Here is an 11,351-nt window from a genome sequence, read left to right as displayed (position 1 = left end):
GGCTATCCTAGTACTCGAGATCTTGTAACTTGACTTTATGCCTCAGGGGATCCCCTTTATATATCGGTCGAGGCCATGGGCTTACAACAGAGTCCAGTCGTACTAGAATTCGTGCTTTAATAAGTTTTCTATGTCTTATTTCCTAAGTAAGAGAACTATGACACCCTTCAGTGAGCCGCTGCCTCAGGAGCCGGGCCATGAGCCGGCCCACATAATGAGTCTCCTCGTGGGTCTTGAGGTCTTGGTCACCACAGCCCATGTCGTCTTTCTGTTTAGGCCACCACTGGATAACCCGGCCCTAAATGGGCGGGTCATACCATGGGGTTATATGCCCAACATTAGCACCCAGATTGACTTGGTTTCATCGATGTTAAATCTTCATATTGATAATAATTCCAGGTCATCTCCCTTTCTTGAATCTACATCGTGGACAGGTCATATATTCTGGCTTATGATACTTCCGCACTTGACATTTTCTTCCTCCTTAAAAAATGTGATGTCATCTCCCTGAATTTCTGGAGCCCAAGTATGACATCACAATGGATCTTTTGCATATATCTACAAGGCCTGAAAATCAAGGCGTCCCTTACTAAAATGTTATTGTGCCTCCTCTGTTTTCACAACTGCCTTTCCTCCTCTTCTCCTTATAAATATACCCAAAGGGGTTCTGTTTTTTTACTTCTACTACTTCGCCCCTCCTCTTCTTCTTCCTCTTGCCAAAGCCCTCTTGCGACCCGAGCTCTACCATCGTGCGGCCACAGGTTCCCCGGCAACGTCAACTACATGCTTCACATCACGTGCATCACCGTCGAGGCTACTCAAGAACATCTCAGAGTCGTTCGCCATGCCCAGGTATGCTTCATCTCCTCCTTTAGATCCATAGCAAAGCCCCAACGTCCTTCGTGGTTCATCAATGTTCTTAAGTTCATACCGCCATTGCCTGCTTTTTAGATCTAGATTCAAATGAGACTTCCATAGAAATACTTCATTAGTGATAGCAACACCATTTTTGCATCTGGAAACTTCATATCCTTGTTAGACCCCGTCAACAGGTCAGCTGATGCTACCATTGTATACTTTAGGTTTATAAAATATTTTTCTTTTTGAACCATTTTGTAGATCCGTAGTGGCAGCAGTTTTCACTAGAAACTTGTTTCTTCCAAAACTTAGTAGAAAATCATAAAATCTCCAAATAGAATGAGTCGCTCAACACGTTGTTGGCTGATTGTTGCATGTTGTAACTTGTATAACTCAATAGTCACAGCTGTCCTTTATCCAACTAGCTCAATATTTTGGCTAATTTTGGGACTCGTTAGTAATAGAATGACCATGTTGACTCGCCCCGAAATCGTAGCAACCTCATTATTCTCCCAAGTCATCATATAAACCAATTGAAGACTTATCGCTCATAGAAAACGACCCACCACTCACATTTTGCCCGTGGGTTTAACTCTTTGAATGACTCATCATGGCCAAGATCAATAAGGCTAAGACTGATGAGGCCTGCAACTGGGTCCAATCTCAAGTTTCCACTCTGGTACTTGATGACCTTGTGGGGCAAGGTCTTCTTCCAGCTCAATCAGTAGTTGGGTGGCAGGCTCCTGATGGAGAGAGCACCCCCCAACCCGGTGACGGAGAAGTCATTGTGTTCACTAATCATCTTCATAGGGGCTTCTCACCACCCGGGTCAAAATTCTTTCATTATTTCCTTAATTTATTCAATCTCCATCCTCAAGATATTGGTCCCAACTCTATGACCAATATGTGCAAATTCCAAGTCTTCTGTGAGGTTTATCTTTAGATAGAGGCAACTGTCCCTCTCTTTAGGAAGTTTTTCTATATCAGCAACTAGACCGAGTTTGCAGACTGTGACGCCCCCGATTTAATCATACACTAATCATACATGCAAACGTGTACGATCAAGATCAGGGACTCACGGGAAGATATCACAACACAACTCTACAAATAAAATAAGTCATACAAGCATCATATTACAAGCCAGGGGCCTCGAGGGCTCGAATACAAGAGCTCGATCATAGACGAGTCAGTGGAAGCAACAATATCTGAGTACAGACATAAGTTAAACAAGTTTGCCTTAAGAAGGCTAGCACAAACTGGGATACAGATCAAAAGAGGCGCAGGCCTCCTGCCTGGGATCCTCCTAACTACTCCTGGTCATCGTCAGCGGGCATCACGTAGTAGTAGGCACCTCCGGTGTAGTAGGAGTCATCGTCGAAGGTGGCGTCTGGCTCCTGGGCTCCAATATCTGGTTGCGACAACCAGGTAGAAGGGATAGGGGGAAAAGAGGGAGAAAGCAACCGTGAGTACTCATCCAAGGTACTCGCAAGCAAGGAGCTATACTACATATGTATGCATTGGTATCAACTGGAATAAGGCTATTATATGTGGACTGAACTGCAGAAAGCCGGAATAAGAGGGGGATAGCTAGTCCTTTTGAAGACTACGCTTCTGGTAACCTCCATCTTGCAGCATGTAGAAGAGAGTAGACGGAAGTCCTCCAAGTAGCATCGCGTAGCATAACCCTAACCGATGATCCTCCCCTCGTCGCCCTGTGAGAGAGCGATCACCGGTTGTATCTGGCACTTGGAAGGGTGTGTTTTATTAAGTATCTGGTTCTAGTTGTCATAAGGTCAAGGTACAACTCCAAGTCGTCCTGTTACCGAAGATCACGGCTATTCGAATAGATTAACTTCCCTGCAGGGGTGCACCACATAACCCAACACGCTCGATCCCATTTGGCCGGACACACTTTCCTGGGTCATGCCCGGCCTCGGAAGATCAACACGTCGCAGCCCCACCTAGGCACAACAGAGAGGCCAGCACGCCGGTCTAAACCTAAGCGCACAGGGGTCTGGGCCCATCGCCCATAGCACACCTGCATGTTGCGTACGCGGCCGGAGAGCAGACCTAGCAACCTCCATTACAAAGGAAGTCACGTTACGCGGTCCAACCCGGCGCGCGCCGCTCAGTCGCTGGCGTCACGAAGTGCTTCGGCTGATACTACGACGTCGAGTGCCCCTAACTGTCCCCGCGTAGATGGTTAGTGCGTATAGGCCATTAGCCAAACTCAGATCAAATACCAAGATCTCGTTAAACGTGTTAAGTATCCGCGAACATCGACCAGGGCCATGCCCACCTCTCTCCTAGCTGGTCTCAACCTGCCCTATCGCTCCGCCTCAAAGTAACCGTCGGGGGCCGTCGGGAACCCAGGCCCACCTCTACCGGGATGGAGCCACCTGCCCCTTCAGCCCCCATCTCCGAACAGTATCACAGGTAATGTAACTATGTAAAGTATATCGTATATGCCCGTGATCACCTCCCGAAGTGATCACGGCCCAGTAGTATAGCATGGCAGACAGACAAGAGTGTAGGGCCACTGATGGAACACTAGCATCCTATACTAAGAAGTAGGATAGCAGGTAATGGTAACAACAATAGTAGCAAGGACAGGCTATGCATCAGGATAGGAATAACGGAAAGCAGTAACATGCTACACTACTCTAATGCAAGCAGTGTAGAGAAAAGAGTAGGCGATATCTGGTGATCAAAGGGGGGGCTTGCCTGGTTGCTCTGGCAAGAGAGAGGGATCGTCAACTCCGTAGTCGTACTGGGTAGCAGCGGCGTTGCTCTCGGCGTCTAGCGAGAGAAGAGGGGGGAGAAACAATAAATATTTAAGCAAACAGATGCAAGACATGACAAGGCGTGATGCTAGGTGTGCCACTAACGCGGTACGAGGTGGTACCGGTGAAGGGGGAAACATCCGGGAAAGTATTCCTGGTGTTTCGCGTTTTCGGACAGATGAACCGGAGGGGGAAAGTTGCGTGTTCGCTATGCTAGGGATGCGTGGCAGACGAACGGGCTGCGAATCCGGATTCGTCTAGTCGTTCTGAGCAATTTTCATGTACAAAGTATTTTCATCCGATATACGGTTTATTTTATATTAATTTTCTAAAGTTTTAATTCATTTTTGGAATTAACAGATTTAATTTAAATAAAAACAGGTTTACTGCATCAGCATGACATCATCATGATGTCAGCAGTCAACAGTGTGTTTGACTGGGTCAACTGACGTGTGGGTCCTGATTGTCATAGACTACTATCTAATTATTTGTTAACATTTAATTAGGAGGTTTAATTAGAGTTAATTACTTAACTAAACAGTGTTAATTAAGTTGATTAATTAATTACATAATTAATTAAGTTTTATTTATTTAATTAATTCTTTTTATTAATTTAATTATATATATTTTTTGTTTATTAATAACTTTAGAAAAACGTTCTGCGGGCGGGGCGTGGGCCCCGTTTGGCAGTGGCCCAAAGGGCCTTAGCAGGGCGGGCACACGGGTTACGGGCACGGGCGCCCGATGGGGCGAGCCCGGGCGACGGGCGCCGGGCGCCCGACAAGGGAGGCATCCGGGGTAGCAGTGTGGCGCCGCAGCCGCCGACGAGTGGAGGGATGCGGGAGGACGTGCGGCGATCGGCGCCGGAGCGGAGCTAAGGCGAGCGTCGACGACGGACGCGGGAGGAGGCGTGCGAGGAGGACTTGCGCGAGCGGCGCGGGGGTGCGGTCAAGCGCCGGCCGGAGGCGAGGCAAGGCGAGTTCAGAGGCGAGCGAGCACGGCAGCAGCGCAGTAGCATACACGTGCGGGGTGGGGGGAGGGCGATGCGCCAGCGGCGATGGCCGAGCGCGGCCCGCAGGGGCCGCGGCAGGGGCAGCGCGTGTGTGCGCGGGCACAAGAAGCAGGAGGGGCCGAAGCAAGGCGAGGCCACGGTGAGCGCGGGCCGCCGTGAGCACGGCCGGGGCAGGCGCGGGCGAGCGCCGACGTGAGGGCACGGGAAGGAGGAGGACCGGGGTCCTCACCGGGATTGCAGGGCACGGGCAATGGGCGCGGGGTGGAGGAAGGAGACGTCGAGGAGGACGGTGTGCGACGGGGCGGCGTCCGGGTCGAGGTGGCGATGGCGTAGGGCGACGGGGCACCGGCGGGGAGGGCACTCCGGGCGGCGGCAGTTGGCGAAGGGGGGCGCAGAGGAGAGTGGGAGGGGCGGTGCCGGCGTCGGGCCTGATCCCGATTGGATCGGGGGAGAGGGAGTGGGGGGGAGTGGGTAGTGGAGGTGGGTAGCGGTTTAGGGTTTCGGGGGATAGGGCCATATAGGCCAGGGAGGTGCGGGATGGGCCGGCCCAGTTGGGCCAAAGGGTCCAGTGGGGGGTCTCCTTTTACCTTTTTTTTGGTTAGTTTCCTTTTCTGTTTTTGTGTTTTCTTTTCCTTTTATTTATTCTTTCCTGCTTTATTGTAGTTGCATTCTATTTTAGTAAAACATACACTTAGTATCTAAATTAGTATTACAACCTAGTCCATAGTCACAAAAAGTCTAGACCCCAAATAACTAAGTTTGACATTTTATTAATTATAAAAGTTATTCAAATAATCATTTTTACTTCTGTTTTATTCATCTCATAGTATTTAAACATTTTATACATGTGTGGTTTTTCCCCCATAATTATCTATGCAATATTTGGTTCAGTCCGAACATTTTAGTTTTAATATTTGAAAACTTTTACTGTTTGCCTATTTTTGAATTTGAATTTGAATCGGTTTCGACCTAACTCGAGATTAGCAACTATAAACGAGGTGACGTGGTATCATTAGCAGAGAATCACTGTAGCTTAATTATCCGGGCATCACACAGACGGTCCTAGCATAGAGCTTGGTGGGGTTTTCGTGCAGAGGCGGAAGAACTATCCTTTTCCAGAAGCTAAACTCGCAAGCCATCCAAAAGGATGGAATAGAACCTGGTTCTACTGCAAGAATACTGCTCCTACCGACAAAAACGCATTGCCGGGTTACATATTGGAGCGACTTAACGCAACCGAAGCTTTTCCTAGTTGGCCTTCTAAAGAAGAGCGATAACAATTCGCCCATATATACTCTAAATTGAGGGCCTTGTCAACGGCCTCACTGGGATCGATCTGACCCGGTGTTGGATCAGCTGGATAATTCAGCCATTAAGTCAGAGGGGCGACTTAATGAGCAATTATACCGGCGAGTTAGCTGGCGTTCAACGCTTTAGCCAAGTTGACTTGTTATTTGATGACTTAAACAAGGCCGTGAATAGACTACTAGTAGAGCCCCAAGATGCATGCAAGAAGATGGGGCTTGCTCCTTTTTGTATTCAAAACCCAGAACCTCCAGTAAGTATGTTTGTATTCATTTATCCTACTTATTAATCTTTGCTTGACTCAGCTCACTTCTTAATCTTGTCAAAACGTATAGGCTGACTCCCCATTGTAGAAAAGGAAAAATGGCCCACAAGCTTGCTCCGGTGCCAACTGAACAAGTGAATGCACCAATTGGTGATGACGAGTCGGCTGCTGGAAATGAGTCGGAGGTAGAGCTTGACTCACTTGGTTGTTTATTTATGCAACTGGTTGATGCCCCTTCTTCTCAGGATCACACGAAGAATAGTCGAGCCGGCCCTGTTGAGGTAATTTCCATCTCATCCGGCTCGGATATTTTTATCCCAGAGAAAACGAGACTAGCCATCAGAAAGGTTCCCTTTTTAGATCCAGATGCTCAACTAGATCCAAAATTTCTTTTTAAGAAAACGCAACAAGTAGGTACCTCCAAAATGATTTTGTCGAGCTATCTGTCGGCTTGTCACATGAACTAGTCGTCCGCAAACGACTAAATGAGGTGCCTCATATCTTCCACGAGTCGACCTTTTTAGACAACCCCTTAAACCTTATGATTCGAATTATCAAGAGTCGCCACCCTTGTCTGGAGGTTCATCCGTCTCACATCTCCCCGCATTGGTCATTAAGCCTGGGGAAGTACTTAGTATTTTTGTGCTTCATCATAACAGTTGCTTGTTTATCTTGAACATTCATATAATTGTAGGGCGAAAGCCATTAAGAAAAGGAAAGTGGGTGAGTCTTCTTCTTCCCCAACCATCCCCGAGTCTCAAAACCCGCCTTTGGTAGCTCCAGAGATCCAGGATATCAATACAAGTGAAGCCAATCTGGATCAAAGGATTGAGCCGCCTCAGCAGAATGAGCCGGCTACCATTGAAGAAACAACAACAGTCGAACCAATTCAAATCGACAACCAAGTCAGCTCAGATGATGCAACCAATGAATATTAACCAGCCATGGCCTGCTCACGCATCCAGTCCAGTAAAGGCGACTGAAGATGTTTCATCACACAGTGACTAATGATGAGGTCACCATTACTGGGGTGGCACATAAAGCTCTGGAGACATTGAATGTGTTGGGCAAGTTCATGACCAAGATGAGTCAGTCACATCTGAGAAAGGGAAGACGAAACTAGAGTTGCCAAACCTTGAAGATCTTAGCACGGACGAGCTTCATTAAGGTTACTTGACCCGTCTATCTACGAGCCGAGATATGGAGGCGAGCATGGTTAACATGCTAAAAAGAAAATATGAGGTATGGAGAGCTTCCTCTGTTCAATACTATATATATATATATATATATATATATATATATATATATATATATATATATATATATATATATATATATATATATATATATATATATATATATATTTAGCCCCCAAGTCTTAGACATAGGAGAGTATGAGTATGTGTGAGACTTGCAAATAATGTTGACAAGCCTATTGTAGCCCCCAAGGGCCGGGTTGTTATGAAAATAAGAAGCCGGTTCTTTCAAACTATGTCCCCATGTACATTGAAGTGACATGTAGCCCCCAAGGGCTGGCTCATCTCCAGGAGATGAGCCGGATCTTGTCTTTATAGTTTGTGTTGAAAAATGTCACACAGTACGTAGCCCCCAAGTGCCATGTAGACTGCTAGCAACTGCTTGGGACTTCAAATGTAGAATAAGTGTTGGCCTCTTATAACCCTTAAGTATCGGGTCGTGCGATTATGCCGGTTCGAAATTCCAAAATTTTCAGACTGAGCATGTGTTGTGTATGTCAGGGTATCGTCAATGAGGCTGAATCAAAAGCCGCCAGTTTTCAAGAGCAGTGGAAAGGAGAGAAAAAATGCGTGAAAAGGCAGAATCATCCTCTTCTGCATTGCAGAAATCATTATTGATTGCCTTTGATAATTCGAGCACTTTGAAGGCCTCGTATGAGGAGGAAAAACATCATTGTTGAAATGTGCTGAGTAAGTAGTGGGCCGGATTGAGCCGGTCACAGAAGAGCTAAATGTGTTAAAACGCCACATCACCAACATGACTGTGGCTATCTTTGGTAAGTAGAACTATCTTGATAAGTTTATGTTTAACTGACTCATCTGGCAACGTACTCATATGCATCTTTTTGCAGGAAAAAGAGATGGCAGAGGTGTCCAATTACCTGTAATAAAATTGAAGGAAATATATACTTATGTGGATGAGTTGTACATGGGTGGCATGTACGCCATCATGGCAGTGAAAGACAATGATTCATATCCCTAGAGGATCAATGATATGCTTAAGGACTTGTCGACTGTCTCTCAACGGATTGTAGAGCAGGTTAAATCGAGTGCTCATTCTGGGACTGGCATGGTGCTTGCGCGAGCAAAAGCCTTCCTTCCTGAGATGGATCCATGCAAGATGGTTGGTGGATTTGCTCAAACAAAACTTGATGGCAGCGACTTCTTGCAAGATGACTTTGCACGATGTGTGAAAGACATGCGGGTGGCGGCCACTCAAATGGTAGATGAACTCGACCTGGCCAAGTATCAACCGGATAAGATGAAGATAATAAGCACATCAACCCACCAGACTACCAGCCGTTTGATCTGACCCCACCATGCAGTAAGACATATTTTTCTCCTGATGTTGAACCATCCGGTATCATCACCGATGACCCAGTATTCCAGAATTATATGGTATACAGTGGGTACCAAGGGGCCACCAATAGATCGAGAAAAGTTTGCATGTGCGGGCTGATCTGGCGACTAAGGCCGAGGGTCATCATTAAGATGCTGACCCAGAGTCTTCTTAAGCGAGTCGTAACATAAAAAACTTTGCCTGATTTTGAGCCCATCTGTGGCTTTGAAATAGGGTAGTGACAAAATTTTCTTCCTGTGATGCCAACTACTTGATACTTTTTGTAGAATATATTTGAGACGGTGCTGTGTTTTGTTAACCCACCCGATTTCCTTATGGTTGTATGATGTTTCTGCTTGCATTGATGAGCAATAGGTCATAATCCAGGACATCTAGTCATTACTTTGACACTTGGCCATGTAGTAGTGATAATAGATGATAATCCGGTTTGCTGTTTGAGTCAGGCAACTCATGATCGCTGTCAGCTCAATCTTCATCAAAATAATCTGGTGTTTTGTTGACCCGGCGACTTATGGTAGATATAATGATTGATCAAGGAGCAAGTAATGCTGTAAAACAGAAATTAAAACATAGATAGAAATAAATGTTAAGCCGGCTTTTGAGGCGCGACAAATAGACCGGCTTTCAAGGCTTACTTCAATGAAGATGGCTTCATAACTCATGGTTTATCCTTGCTTTCTGTAAGACAGCTCTCTCATGACATAAGCTAGCATTTTAACCTTGACAAGTTTAGGGTCATGATAGATTGACTGTAAAGAGTACGCTGGCTCATTTTGCCAGAGTAGCATTAAACAAATAGGCAGGTTTAACCATGATTTATAATGGCATATGGCGGATCAAGGGGATGTTAATAGCTAAACTCGATGAGTTGGAAGCCCCCAAATGACCTATGATCAGAAAATAAAGACTCATGCACAATATACGGCATGAAACGATAGAGGCCCTAAGTTCCAAGGATGCCGGATTTACTAACATTGATCATAAAAGATATATACACAAAGGTATGTACAAAAGCTGGAGCTAGTGGCTTTAAGTGTAATAAGGACAGGAGCAATATTCCAAGGCCTGTTGGTCTCCTCCTCAGATGTACATGACTTATCATGTTCACGTATGTTAATCAGGTAATATGACCTGTTGTTGAGGTTGTTGCTGTTAACAGAAGGCCCTTCCCATGGAGGTGAAAGCTTATTCATACCGATTTGATCTTATATTAGTCGAAGCACTAAGTCGCCCTCCTAGAAAGTACGGCTGTAAACTCTACGAATATGATAGTGACATAGGTCTTGTTGATATATTGTTGATCTTGCTGTTGCAAAGTCACACACCTCCTCTAAAGCATCTAGAGAGTCTTGTCGAGCCTACTCATTATCTGCTTCAACATAAGCTGCAACTCTGGGGGAATCATGTCGAATATCACTTGGTAGTACTGCTTCTACACCATAAACCATAAAGAAAGGTGTGTATCAGGTGGATCTTTTGGGGGTAGTCCATATACTCCAAAAGATCCTCTATCCAACAAACCGAAGTACACTCTAGAGGAACCATGAACCTTGGCTTAATACCTCATAAAATCTCCTGGTTGGCACGTTCTACTTGCCCATTGGACAGAGGGTCTGCTACTGATGCTACATCAAGCCGGATGTGTTCTTGTTGACAAAATTTCTTCATAGATCCTTTGGACAAGTTAGTTCCATTATCAATGATGATGTTGTGTGGATACCCAAAGTGAAAAATCAACTTTTTCAGGAATTTGACTATTGTTTCCGCATCGCAATTGCTGATCGGCTCTACTTCAACCCACTTGGTGAATTTATCAAGAGCAGCCAAAAGGTGGGTTTTCTTGTCCTTGGACCGTTTGAATGGACCAACCATATCAAGTCCCCACACTGCAAAAGGACAAGTGATTGGAATCATCCAAAGTTCTTGAGCTGGTACATGAGCCTGACGTGCAAACTTCTAACATCCATCACACTTGCGCACGATATAGTAAGCATATGCATGACCCGTGAGCCAATAGAAACCACATAAAAAAGACTTTGCAATAAGGGATCTTGAGCCGGCATGATGAACACAATCACTAGAGTGAATCTCATTGAGGATTTCTCAGCCCTCATTAGGGGAAACATAAAGCTGAAAACACCGGTGATGCTTATTATGTGCAACTCGCCATGGACAATAGTCATAGATTTGGAGCGTCAAACGATTTGACAACCAATAAATTCATCCTCAGGGAACTCGCCTCGAGTTAGATATGCCAGATAAGGAATCGTCCACTCTGGGGTAGCACGAAGAGCCGCCACCAATTGCACCTCTAGGTAAGGTATAGCCAGATCTTCCACTGATGGCAATTTGACAAAAGTATTGTGGAGCACATCAAGGAACACATTAGGGGGTACCAGCTTATGTTGGGAGCCAAGACGTGATAATGCATCAGCCACCTTGTTGAGCCTCCTATCAATGTGATCAACCTGATAACCTTTAACATGTGCTACGATATTAGTCACTACTTGCC

The sequence above is a fragment of the Triticum aestivum genome, chromosome 6A (assembly GCF_018294505.1).
Source record: "Triticum aestivum cultivar Chinese Spring chromosome 6A, IWGSC CS RefSeq v2.1, whole genome shotgun sequence".
In the NCBI taxonomy this organism is placed as follows: Eukaryota; Viridiplantae; Streptophyta; class Magnoliopsida; order Poales; family Poaceae; genus Triticum; species Triticum aestivum.
This window is presented reverse-complemented; position numbering follows the sequence as displayed.